General features: G+C 49.4%; 1 long non-coding RNA gene across 1 annotated transcript; it reads left to right on the plus strand.

Annotated features, from left to right (window-relative positions):
- Positions 1 to 2,593: 2,593 nt before the first annotated feature.
- Positions 2,594 to 12,578, plus strand: LOC139037704 (uncharacterized). The gene is made up of 3 exons (XR_011490540.1): positions 2,594 to 2,698; positions 9,557 to 9,637; positions 12,372 to 12,578. It is a non-coding gene; the product is annotated as an uncharacterized lncRNA (long non-coding RNA).
- Positions 12,579 to 13,978: the final 1,400 nt, after the last annotated feature.

Genomic DNA, 13,978 nt, shown 5'->3' on the forward strand with positions numbered 1-13,978 from the left:
AAGTGGAGGCTGCTCCAGGGCCATTTGGTGGGATGGAGGGAGTCCCCAAGGGAAGCAGGTGGGTGGGCTTTCTTGCATTCAACATCTGCTCTGCCCCACTACCCTCCCCAGTGCCTGCATCTGCTGGCTCGGGCACCATGGTCTTTCCTGAAACCAATCAGAGTTGTCCCAGGATTCTCCAGTGATTGTGCCCCATCTCCATTGATGACTCTGAGCTGAAGGATCAGTGTGCCTCAGCCTGGACAATTAGAGGTTGTGTCCACCTGCATATGTGACCCCTCTAGAGGTCTCTGGGGTGACAGTCCCTGCTGGGCTTGGCCAGGCACTTCCAGCCCCACAGAGGTGAGCTTGGCAAACTGGAGCCAGTGTAGAGGGGCTATGCTGGGAGAGATGTGTGCTCCTTGTGTTATTTTTGGATCCTTGATCAAGCCATGCCTGAACCCCACATGCCTCTCCTTTCTCAGTTACAGGAGCTTATAAATTCCATTTACTTTGCTCAAGCCCCTCCAACTTGGGTTTCCTGTTATTTGTCATAGATAAAGTCCTGACCAGGAACTTCCCTGGTGGTCCAGTGGCTAGGACTCTGTGCTCCCAATGCAGGGAGCCCAGGTTCAATCCTTGGTAGGGGAACTAGATTTCACATGCTGCAACTAATAGTTCGCATGTCACAACTAAAGATCCTGCATGCTGCAATGAAAATCAATGATCCCATGTGCCATAGCTGAGGCGTGGCACAGCTAAATATATATATATATAGTTCTGACCAACCCACCAAATATGGTCTCAGAGCATCAGATCAGCAAATGTAAAACATGCTAGCTGCTGGGAGAATTCTCAGAATGAATTCTCAGAAGCTTAATATTTACTGCATTAAAAGCTCATCTCTCTATATATACAGTGGAATATTACTCAGCCATGAAAAGTGAAATAATGCCATTTACAGCAACATGGATGGACATAGTAATAGTGATTATTACACTAAGTGAAGTAAGTCAAACAGAAAGGCAAATTACTTTATGATATCATTTATATGTGGAATCTAAAACATGACACAAGTGAGCTTATCTAAGAAACAGAACAGATTCTAGACATAGAAAGCAGATTTATGGTTAGCAAAGCAGAAAGGAGCTAGAGCAGGGGTAAGTTTGGGATTAGCAGTACACACTACTGTATATAAAATAGATAAACAACAAGGTTGTACTGAATAGCACTGGGAAATATAGTCAATATCCTGTAATAAACCATAATGGAAAAGAATATGAAAAAGAATATATATATATATATATATAAATATATGTACATATGTGCATGCATGCATGCAAAGTTGCTTCAGTTGTGTCTGACTCTGCAACCTGTGGGCTGCAGCTCATCAGGCTCTTCTGTCCATGGGATTCTCCAGGCAAGAATACTGGAGTGGGTTTCCATGCCCTCATCCAGGGAAGCTTCCTGACCCAGGGATCAAACCTGCATCTCTTATGTCTCCTGCTTTGGCAGATAGGTTCTTTACCACTAGCACCACCTGTGAACCCCCTACATGTCTCTCTCTCTATATATATAAAACTGAATCACTTAGCTGTATACCAGAAACTAACACATTATAAATTAACTATACTTCAATAAAAAAAAAATGGTAAAAAAAAAAATTCCTGTTATTATCCAGTGTAGGTTGGCAGTGTGTGTTGGCAGGTGTGGCTTGACCCTGAGTGGTCATGGAGTGACCCAGGACCCTCCCGTGTCCTCCAGCTCTGTCCTCTGACCTCTGAATCTTCTCCATTCACGCAGAGGTGGGACAGAGGCAGGATCAGGTCCAGGCCTGGAAGGGAAGCCCATCATCTCTGTTCACACACCATTGGTCAGAACTCAGTCACATAGCTACACCTGGGAGCAGGGGAGTCGGGGAAACATAGCCCAGCTCTGTCCAGGTAGAGGAGAGAAGAGGAGAGAAGGCAGTCTCCTCCCCCTTCTGCTGCTTATCTGCCCATTTGTGGGTTTCTTCTTTGCCACAAGCTGAACAGATGCTCAGAGCTAGACACACCTCCTGCCCCTTCTCAACCCCAGATGTCAAGCTGACTTGCCCCAAATTTCTCGCCATTCAACCCTTATTACGTAGCATTCCACACCTGGTACCTTTTTAGACTAACAGAGGCATGTAGAAGGTTCTGAAAAAATCTGGTCACGTTTTTGTGGAAAACATTCGAGGCACACATCAAAGGGAAGCTGTTCCCTCTGATAAGCCGACAGATCAAATATTTCCAAGTGGCGTGGCGGAGGAAGACTTGTTTGTGTTATTGAGGATGCTCATGGCTGCCTGGAGAGGCAGAGAAGCTGAGCAAAGTCATTTCAGAGCCTGAGCTGCTTGATGATGGCTCTTTGGGAGTCCTGTTTTCACTGTGGTTAGTGAGCTTTAGAAGCCTGTTTGCAGAAACTCTGTCTCTTTCTCTAGGCTGGTCCAGAAAACGTGAAAGGATAATAATCAGAATAACACAAAGTCTAAGTGAGGCCCAAGCCCACTCATAGGCCCACTTCTTGCATATGTCAGTTTCTGTATTTCTATTCCTGCCTCACTTCCTTCTTCCCTCCTGCGCTCACTCAGGACCTGCAGCAGCTCTGGATCTGCTAGGCGTGGGGATACTGGCAGGAGGAGTGGAGATTTAAATTCGTCTGCTTGAGAAAGAGTTTCTTTGGGAAGGAACATAAGGTACTGGTTCAATCACTGTCCCTGATCTTTCTTCCTGCAGGGACACAGAATCTAGTCCTGGGGGCCATGGAGAGGTACATGGAGGAGGGAGAAAGGAAGGAGAGGGGGCATTCCTGGGCATTTGACAGGGTCAGGGGAGGGATGGGAACCCTTGGTTCTTGGTTTGGAGACTCGGGGCAAGGCAGCTAGGAGTCTGAGGGAGTCTGACTCATGATGCAGCAGGAGAGTTGGCGCACCAACACTGTTTTTACATCCGCTTCTCATTAGTTTCAGTGCTTGTAAGTCAGTCAATCTCTTGGTGCCAGGTTCACCTAAGAAATTACTGGAATCTCCACCTTGTCTGGGCTTCCCAGGTGGCTCAGTAGTAAAAAATCCACCTGCCAATGCAGGAGACATTAAGAGACATGTGTTCAATCCCTGAGTCAGGAAGATCCCCTGGAGGAGGGCATGGCAACCCACTTAAGTATTCTTGCCTGGAGAACCCCTTGGACAGAGGAGCCTAGTGGACTACAGTCCATAGGGTCGCAAAAAGTCAGATACGACTGAAGCCACTTTGCACACACCACCTTGTTTATCTATTATGGCAACTGAGAGCCTCAAAGGAAGTGAGCTCTGCAGTGAAATCCCCCTGCTTCTTGCCTTGCACTTGTACATCTCGAGTAATTTCTGTCGTGGCCAGTGTGTGTGAACTGGGTGTGGGAAGCAGGTCCAAACTCTCTCACTCATCTTTTCACCTTCAGACTTTTAACACCCACTTTACAGATGAGAAAATCTGACATTTGTTTCCAGGACCAGACAACAACAGAAACAACACCATACCTGGGAGGCTGACCGTCTTACGAAGATAGCTTGGTCAGGAAGGGCTCCTTGGCATGTGAGGCAGGGGTCTTGGGTTTTTATATGACTCCCTGGGGCAGAGGGACTGAAATGGTCCCATAATCTCACTCCCATGGCTGCCTCTAGGGCTGTGTCAGCATGTCTGGGGGGCCACCAAGCTTTCCCAGCCTTAACTCCCAAGGGACCAGTGCTCACCCCCTGAGGGCAGAGTTGGCTTAGCTGAGAATCCTGGAGGACAGACCCCCCCGCCCATGGTGGGGCAGGGCCCAGGGTAGGGAGGACATGCTGGTTTGTCCCTTTTGCCCAGGAACCCCAACCAGAGCTCAGTGGATGGGGGCAAGGCAGTGCCCAGGTCCCAGAATGTCCACCTCTTATAAGAGGTTGAATAGACAACTTGGGTGACAGCCGGTGCTTTACATCAAGGTAAGAACACATGCCCCATTTCTTAGGACAGGAACTTGAAGCTGAGAGGATAAGGTGACCTTTGAACCCTGCAGAAGCCAGGCTGGGCTGGAACATTTCCAGAAACATCTTGCAGGAAAGGAATGGACTATTTCAAGGCTATTTTGATTTTTAAACAAATATTGATTGATTGATTGATTTGGCTGCCTCAGGTCTTAGTTGTGGCTTGTGGAATCCTCGTGCATGCTGCGTGATCTTTTGTTGCAGTGCTTGTTCTCTCTGGTTGTGGTGCTTGGGCTCAGTAGTTGTGGATCGGGGGCTTCATTTTACCATGGTGTGTAGAATCTTAGTTCCCTGACCAGCGATGGAACCCCCATCTCCTGCACTGGCAAGGCAGATTCTTAACCATTGGACCACCAGGGAAGCTTCTCTAAAGCTATTTTGATTTTAAGTGACAGAATCTCAACTCAAAATGGCATAAGAGCAGATTTATTGGTCATGAGAGTGGATTCAGGTGTGACTCAGTGCAGGGGCCTGGGGCCTCCCTCCATGCCCGTCCCCTGCCTTCCTCTGCTGAGCTCTTCACTCCCAGCCAGGCTCCCCAGTTGCTGTGAAGATGATCCTCAGCCTCTCCTAACCCTTAGCCCATCAGATGTGCAAACCACCTGGGCAGAAAGCACCATTAGCCAGTCTTCCACAAGCAAGTCCAAGAATTGAGTTGTGCTGACCTGTCGTGGGCTCAGTATCCACCTTCAAACAAGCCCCTGAGCCAAGGGCATGGAATATACTGACTGGCTGGAGGGGCCCTGGACTGTTTTGGAGCTGGAAGTGGGGTCTACCTCACCTCTCAGTGGATTGAGAATAGGTGGTTCCTTGAAGAAATCTTGGATGCCCAGTCAGTACTTGACAGCAATTACAGAAAATAATGGCAATGAATATCCTTCCACAGCCAGACTTGGAGCCTAAGTGAGATGCACCATGTGAGCAAATTTCACCAACATATATTTCCCAGGTCTGTGCAAGATGGGCGTTCTTAACACAGGATTCCAACCCCACCTTTACCCACCATTGTTCTCACCCCCCACCAGCCCTGACCCAGTTGCACTAACTAGACTTGCATGAGCCAGCAACACTTGGATACATTGAAAGAGCTCCGAAGAGGTCAGAGGTAAAGAAATGCATCTGGTGAAAGAAAAAGATAGTCTCTCTCTGTGTGTGTACACACGCATATGTGTATGTAGATTGGTGGAGGAGGTGGAGATGATGATGGTTATGGTAATGATGATAATGACGGTGATGGAGATAGTGATGCTAACGGTGATAATGGGATAATGATAGTGGTGATGACAATGTTGGTGATGGTGGTAGTGGTGGTGTTGGTGGTGCTGATGATGGTGATGGTGGGGGTGATGGTGGTGATGATGATGGTGATGGTGGTGGTGATGATGGTGATGGTGGTGATGATGATGGTGATGGTGGTGATGATGGTGGTGGTGGTCATGGTGGTGATGGTGATGGTGGTGGTGATGGTGGTGATGATGATGGTGATGGTGGTGGTGATGATGGTGATGGTGGTGATGATGATGGTGATGGTGCTGATGATGGTGATGGTAGGGGTGATGGTGGTGCTGATGATGGTGATGGTGGTGGTGATGGTGGTGATGATGATGGTGATGGTGGTGATGATGACAGTGGTGATGATGATGGTGGTGGTCATGGTGGTAATGGTGATGGTGGTGATAACAATTTTGCTCTTGGTATAACAGATTTGAAGAGGGGTAAAGATTCTATAAAGGTGATCCAAAACTTAAAAGGTAAAGTAACAGACTTCCCTGGTGGCACAGTGGATAAGAATCCTCCTGTCAGTACAGGGGACAAGGAGGTTCAAACCCTTCTCCGGGAAGATTCCACATGCCTCAGAGCAACTAAGCCCGTGCACCGAATCTACTGAAGCCCGTGAACCTAGAGCTTATGCTCCGCAGCAGCAGAAGCCACCATGATGTGAAGTCCGTGCACCGCAGTGAAGATTAGCCCCTGCTCTGTGCAACTAGAAAAAGCACGCACAAAGCAATGAAGAACCGTTGCAACCAAAAAAAAAAAAAAAAAAAAAAAAAAAAACCAAACAGGTAAAGTAACTGACTGAAGTGGGCCAGATGGGAATTGTGGCAAACTGGACTTTGCACATTCTTCTAAAAGGAGCAGTACTTTCTCAGGCCCATCTACTTTTTCCATGAGGAAATAGGAGCCCTATGTGGCAACGTCTTTCAGTACTTCTAGAGACACCAGAGATCCTGATTAATGTGACATATTCTGATTTGCAAATACTGGCAAAATAATTCAAATTTTTGAATAAATGTTAGTGGACAAGAGAAAACAAATCTGCTGAGAACACTTGTAAGCACTCTTTGGAATGAAGCTGTAGTGACGGAGGCAGAGTAACATCAGCAGGGCTTTGGGGACAAGAAGACACTTAACCTCTACTAGTCCAGTCCGGGGAGGCGGGGCAAGGTCTGTTCCAGGGCTCCAGCCTCCAGGGACTCCATGATCCCCCAAGTCCATCTCCCCCTCATTTCCAACGCCTGGGGGTCCAGATCTCAGGGCCGCCAGGGCACCCTCTTCTCCCTGGCTTGGTGGGAATCATGGCAGTATGCTGTGTGAACAATCTGGTGTTCACACTGAAAGGAGCGTGTTTGGGAAAACTTAGTTCCACAGAAGCCTGTAATTGGAGCCTGTGGGAACACTCACACTTATGGAGCAATAACGGAAAGCTCTCTTGCTGTTTTCTGGAGAAATTTTGGGAGTTTCACTACAGAGCTCTCTGAGAGCACCCGGTCCCCATTTCAGCCCCTTGAGAGAATAAGGAGGACATAGAGCCCTAAAAGGGGCTTCCCAGGTAGCCCAGTGGTAAAGAATCTGCCTGCCGATGTAGGAGACACAAGAGATAGGGGTTCAATCCCTGAGTCGGGGAGATTCCCTGGAAGAGGAAAGGGCAACCCATTCCAGTATTTTTGCCTGGTGAATCCCATGGACAGTGGACCCTGGCGGGCTACAGTTCACAGGGCTGCAAAGAGTTGGACACAACTGAGTGACTTAGCACACACCCACAGAGCCCTAAAAGGTGAGCTTCGCTGGGCTGGGCTGAGAGGAATGCCCCTTCCCTGGGCCATGACCAAAAAAAAGAAGGAACTCTGGGTCAGGGAGATGGCAACAAATGAGCTGGAGTTTATCTGGAGGTGGCAGATAAAACAGGCTGGGAGCTGGGGGCTCCATTTTCATCCAGATTAGTAATCAGTGATGGCTGATGTATTAATATTAACACACTGGGTTCCTCCAAAGGGCCCGGCCCTGTTATTTACCTTTTACACTCATTCATTCTTTTTTTTTTTTTTTTTGCAGCCCCAGACTTTAATTAGGGGAGGAAGGATCTACTAGAATAAGAAAAGTTACACTGAGCGTGGGAGCAGAGAAGGCTTAGCAGGTGGGAGGCCTTGGCTGGGGCATTCTGGAGGACTCACCTGTCCACCTCTAGTGAGGGCACTGCACCAACAGACAAGGAGAAACAGCGGCCAATCTCTGCTCACATCATCATGAAGCACATGCTGCTGCTGTTGCTAAGTCGCTTCAGTCGTGTCCGATTCTGTGAGACCCCATAGATGGCAGCCCACCAGGCTCCTCCATCGCTGGGATTCTCCAGGCAAGAACACTGGAGTGGGTTGCCATTTCCTTCTCCAATCATGAAGCACATGAACTTGCAGCATAAAATCTTCTCCACTTCATCAGCCTGGTCCACAGCAATGCTGACCCAGATGGAGCTGATGGAGCCCTCAGTCAGAACATTTCCTTCTTCCAATGGCCATGGGTGATAGCAGGAGCTCTTGGCTACTCCTGACTTCCGTTTCCGGCTTGCTGTGTCCTTCCGTGACCTGGGAGGAGCGATTCCCTAGGGAGAGGGCAGCCTGCAGTGTGGCCCACACGACCCTCAACTATGAGCGGAGAGTGTCAGTCTTTGCAGGTGGTGGCTGGGCTGAAAGCCCACATGTGTTCAAATCTCACAACCTGGGCTTCCCTGGTGGTCCAGTGGATAAGAATCGGCCTGCCAGGTTAGATCCCTGGTCCAGGAAGATTCCACATGCCCCAGAGCAACTAAGCCCGGGGGCAACAGCTACTGAAACCCTAGAGCCCGTGCTCTGCAACAAGAGAAGCCACTGCAATAAGAAGCTCACGCACCACAATCAATAGTAGCCCCTACTCACCGCAACTAGAGAAAGCCCGTACACAGCAACAAAGACCTAGCTTGACCAAAAACAAGTAAATAAATAAAAATGCATTGTTTCTTTTCTATTAAAAAAAACTCACATTGTTAGGTAGAAAGCAAGCTCCATTTCTCAGTCCCAGAAAGGGAGTCAAGAGAGCTGAAGTGCTCTGCTCAAGGCCATGAGCTCCTCATTGGCTATCGTGGGTCACACTGTGCATGTACCCGTGCATGCTAAGTCCCTTCAGTCGTATCTGACTCTGTGAGACCCCATGGATTGTAGCCTGTCAGGCTCCTCTGTCCATGGGATTCTCCAGGCAAGAGTACTGGAGTGGGTTGCCATGCCCTCCTCCAGGGGATCTTTCCAACCAGGGATCGAATCCATGTCTCTTATGTCTCCTACATTGGCAGGCAGGTTCTTTACCCCTAGAACCACCTGGGAAGTCTGCATCATACCTGTGTTCCCCCCCCCAAAGTGCACACATTGACAGCCCAAACCCCAGTGGCTCAGAATGTGACCCCACTAGGATATAGGGTCCTTGCGATGTAATTAGTCAAGTTAAGATGAGGTCGTACTAGAGCGGGGTGGGCCCTAGTCCACGGGACTGGTGTCTAAAGAAAAAGGGGAGGTTTGGACACAGACATGCACCAGGGAGAGGGGCACATGAAGACAGGTGCAGAGGAGGTGAGGCGCCAAGCCAAGGACACCAAGGACTGCCAGCAGCCCCTGGGGGAGCCTCAGAGAACCAGCCCTGAGACTCTGGATCCAGGAAGCTACCTCCTCCAGTGTGGGGGCCGTGGGCCATTCCGTCAGCAAGCTCTGAGCACTGGCTGTTCCCCAAAGCTGCGTGGGTCTCCGAGTTGTGAGGATGACGGTTTCCACACGCAGAGCAAGTCCCAGTGAGCAATTTCCTTTGATAAAGTCGTTAAGAAAATTATATGTAGTACTGAAATTATATAACTGTTATTACAGCTTGTTTAAAAATTATTTGGATTTAATTGATCAATTAGATTAAATTATATAGTAGTGAAAGCTGGCAAAGCCCCAGGCCGGAGCTTGCAGAATCGAGAAGCCCACGCTCCTGGCTCTGGAAGCCTTGAAGCAGCACAGATTTTTTTTTTTTTTTCCTAATGAGATTGTTACAGGTTATTTTAGATGGCTTGTGTAGAATGACGTGCAGGGGGCATTCCTGTTTCTGAATGGCCTCAGGACGTCCAGGTGGGGAGGGGGTCATATGACGAGGCTCACGGTAGTATGTGCACACAGTAACCACAGCGTTGGCGGTCACTCTGATGCACACCCAGCAGAAGGCGTCCAGGGGCAACCCCCCCTGTTTTTCTGTCTTCCTATTTTCCCACTTTCTCAGGACACTCTTGCAGATGGCTGAGCCCCTAGAGATCCAGAGACCACAGTGGGGAACACTGGATGGCCAGCTTTCGGACAACAGGTAACTTTGTATACAGGTGGCCAAAGTCGCCCCCACCACTGTGATCTCCTTCAGCAAAGTCTCAGACCTGGGGCTCACATTGCCGGTTCCAGTGACCATTGCCTGGAGCATCATGGGTGAGCCCGTGGGGGACACATATGTGCAGGTGTGTGGGGCCATGTCTGCAGCTGCTGCTGTGGGCAGAGGACAAGTGAGATCTGGGAGTGCCCTCTTGTCCATCTGCTGCCCTCCTAGGTACCTCTTTGGCCAAATATGATCCCATTGGGTGGGCGATGGGAAGAACTGCACAACTGTTTTCTTTTCAGTGCAAGAAAGCATTGATTGACCCTAAAAATTAACTCATAGAGCAATGACAGTGTGGGAAGCCTAGTGTCCTTCAAGGCTTGGAACAATTCGGCCACCCACACTCTCTGCTGTCTGCTCCAGCACCCCCTTCTCTGTTAACCCAGTGAGTAATTGAGGGTTTGATTAGAGCTCACTGCCAGCTCGCCTTCAGCAGCATCCCAAGCTGGCCCTTTCCCCTCCTTTCTGGATCTGTATTTGCAAACACTCCGAAACTCCAGCAGGGCAACTTCTCAGGGGTAAGACCCCTGCCTCAGGACTAGGTCCCTACCCTGACAGGAGCTTGTTAGTGTCCCCTAGAGACCCTCAGCTCCTCAGCAGGGGTGCTGGTCCGGGGTCAGGTCTACGCTGGCCACCCCGCGTGTGTGTGTCCGCTGGCTTCTCTGAGGAACTGTGCAGCTCACCTCCCCTCTGTCCCAGGAGACAAGTGCCAGGCACTGTCCCCACCCTCAGGAAGCCCAGAGTCTGAGCTGGAGGCAAAGCCCAGACACACACCTAGGACCCCTGAGATCCTTCTTCTCTGTGACAAGAACCGTGAAAGACAGTGAGAGAGACAGACTGTGGGGGCTCAAATAGGAGGTCAGGGCATGCTTGGGGGTGATGACACTGGAGTTGGGGCCTGACAGGAGAGTCAGATGAACACTGTGCCCAGTGGTCAGCAAATCAAGGGTGCCTGGAGCTAGGACTCTGAGACAAACAAGACAAATAACTTGTGGGGATGTGGCCGTCCACTCAAATGTCCTTCCTCCCTTTATGCACCACAGAGGGTGCATTGACACCCACCTCTGCACTTTGGAAGTGTTCTCCCCATCCATCAGTTCTTGGGACTGTTCCTGTTGGCAAGAAGAAAGCCAGAAGCAGGGCAGTGAAACTGACAGCATCTTCCCAGAGCCGGCTGTCCTGGAAGGCTCTCAGAGATGTCTGATTTATGAGCAATGCATTCATGCACTTGGGACCAGGTCACTGCTTCACACTAAATGAAATGAAAGGCAGTGGCTGGGGCACTGTGTCCGAGAGCACACGCATGGACAGATGACTGTTGTAAATCCTCCAGCTGGTGGCTCTGTTCTGTGGCCTATCAGGGAAAACAGATTTGGGGAGACTGCCCAGAGTGGACAGGAAAGGCAGAGCTTGTAGGGGAGCCCACATCCTACCCCAAATCCTGCTGCATGGCTTCTCAATGTCACCAACAGTGCTGAGCCTTCCTGCCACCAGCTTGGACAAAGTGCTTGGGAAGTAAAGGTCCTTTTGTGATTCCTGGGGAGACTCTCTCTTAGAACTAAGAAATCACCTCTTGGAACCACAATACAGCTGGGTTTGTATAAGAAAAATTTTGTTAACAAGTCCCAGTCCCAGTCCAACAAACTTCATCAAAACAGGAAAGGTACTGATTTATATAACCAGGGGTTGTATGATGGAACCAGGGCTTCAGGAATAGCTGGATCCAGGGGCTTAAGTGATGTCGTTACAATTTACATGTATGTGTGTATAGTCTATTATTAGTATACTCACTAGTTATAGTCTATAAAGTCACTGAAAATACTGAATTAGTGGATACCTGAACTATTGTTCTTAGGGGTAAAACAGAGTTAGGTTCCTGTGAACTTCTGGTCATAGCATTTTCATCAACTAATCAACATATAACCTTACTTATGTATGTTTCTGTTTGTGCACTAAGTCACTTCAGTTGTGTCCGACTCTTTGTGACACTATGGTCTGCAGCCCACCAGGCTCCTCTGTCCATGGGATTCTCCAGGTAAAAACACTGGAGTGGGTTGCCCTGCCCTCCTCCAGGAGAACTTCCCGACCCAGGGATCTCTTACATCTGCATCTCTTACATCTCCTGCATTGGCAGGCAGCTTCTTTACCACTGGTGTTAAAGATACTTTAATCTGTGTTGTTTATTCGGGAACATGGGCCTGGTGCCCACAGGCTATAATCACTCCAGAACAAAATCCATCTAATATGCATTTTCTCAGTGGCATATCACAGCCTTCTTATCCTTAAGACACCAGATGACACTTCGACTCTGTGCTTGGGGCTGTTTTAAACAGTGAACTCACCCACAAAAATGGAAAAAAACATGGCCATAAAGACACAAAATAGCAGTGTCACCTGGGTTCACCCCTGCCAGGAACATGCATATTGGGGCCAGTCACATCTCTCCTGCTCTGTCACGTTCTGAGTGACCAGCAAGAACCATGAGTATTGATTGTGGATTGATAGATGGTATTGATAGATGGATTCTACTGGGCAGGCACATTTGCAAGTACAGAATCCTTCAACTGTGGGGAGTGAATGCATTCATGTGGATGAAGGCATGATGCATGGATTACCTACACTCTATGCTGTTTATTTGTGTTTATTTCCCTCCTCCTCCTCCTCCCTCCAGCCCTCTGTTCCACTGCCCTGGGTGCTGACTATATTCTCAGGCAGGCTCCCTTCTGGAATTGCTGGCAGGACCTCCAGATGGACATTTCATCTTCTTAGTGACCCCAGGAGAGATAGAAAGTGCAGGCAGCCCTCCAGCCACAGCCAGGCGAGCGTCCCACCACACCCCAGACAGAGTGCGAGTCAGCCCATGTGACATGGGTTCTGGTTTCTGGGCCCACAGATTAGAGGTGGGGAGACTCTGACATTAGCCCTCCTTCCCGTGGTCATTACATGGCAAAGGGCCCTGTTTGTGGGGAAGAAAGGGCCATGCTAGCCATAGTGGGGAGGGCATCTGGGGCCTGAATGCCGATGGGATGGGGAGCAAGGGGTTAACAAGGGGCCAGGGTTGTGGGGTTGAGGTGGCGGCATGGCTGGATCTGTAGCCTCTGCTGGTGTCTGTGGTGTGAACACTCCCGCCTTGACCAGTTTCAAGCTTCCCAGCTTGAAATCTCCCAGAATCTGGGAGTTTCAATCTCCCAGTTTCAATCTCCCAGAATCCTGAGAACTGAGCAATTGGCTCCTGGCCTGACTGTGTTCCCACTTACTGGGCAGCAGCTCCAGGTGAAGAGCAGGCGTGAGCCCCATGGGGTCTCCAGAGAAGCTGCCATGGGTGTCTCAGACACAATGTCAACCCCCAGCATTTAAACACATGCTGCTTCTTGCTGACACTTAAACATTGAGAAATTCCATGTGGAATTTGAAACTTCTGGTTTTCTTGAAAACTTTGGAAGCTCTGACAACACTGGGGCCACAATCGGCCAGTCATGAGATTTGTGAATCCCTGGCACCAGCGAGGACCATATAAACATCAAGTGAGGGGCTTTCCTGGTGGTGGAGTGGATGAGAATCCACTTGCCAGTGCAAGGGATATGAGTTCGATCCCTGCTCTGGGAGGATTCGATGTGCTCTGGAGCAATTAAGCCCTGTGCCACAACTGCTAAAGCCCGAGTGCCTAGAGCCTGTGCTCTACAACAAGAGAAGCCACTGCAATGAGAAGCCCGCACAGCATAACTAGAGAGCAGCTCCTGCTTGCGACAAGTCGAGAAAGCCCTCATTCAGCAAGGAAGACCCAGCACAACCAAAAAAAAAATCAAATGAAATAGTCACTCCCTCCTCCCACCCCTGAAGACACTCCCTGTCTAATCTCATGATGGCAGGGACCACCGTAGCCTATACAGGAGAACAAGACTTCCTTCATTTATTCTGATGTCAGTTGTTACTGTTTATATTTGAAGCTTGTTTTAAAGTCTGCATTCGTGTTTCCTGAGGGCTGAAAACCACCGGAGTTTATCCTCTCATCTTCAAAGCCAGAAGCCTGAGATCTGGGTGTCAGAAGGCTGGTTCCTCCCAGGGCTCTGAGTGTTTCTGGAGTGGAGGTGGTCCTGGGTCTGTGCACCACGCACTCCAGTCTCTGCTCTGGATTCTCCTGGCCTCCCTCCTGTGGGCCCCTGCTCACTTTCTCTCCTCTCTTAGGGAGCTGCCGCAGCTGCAAAGCTCACCCTAACCCAAGATGATTCATCTCAAGATCCTCACTCCATGGAGAAGGAAATGGCAACCCACTCCAGT

Source organism: Odocoileus virginianus, chromosome 12, assembly GCF_023699985.2.
Source record: "Odocoileus virginianus isolate 20LAN1187 ecotype Illinois chromosome 12, Ovbor_1.2, whole genome shotgun sequence".
Classification (NCBI taxonomy): Eukaryota; Metazoa; Chordata; class Mammalia; order Artiodactyla; family Cervidae; genus Odocoileus; species Odocoileus virginianus.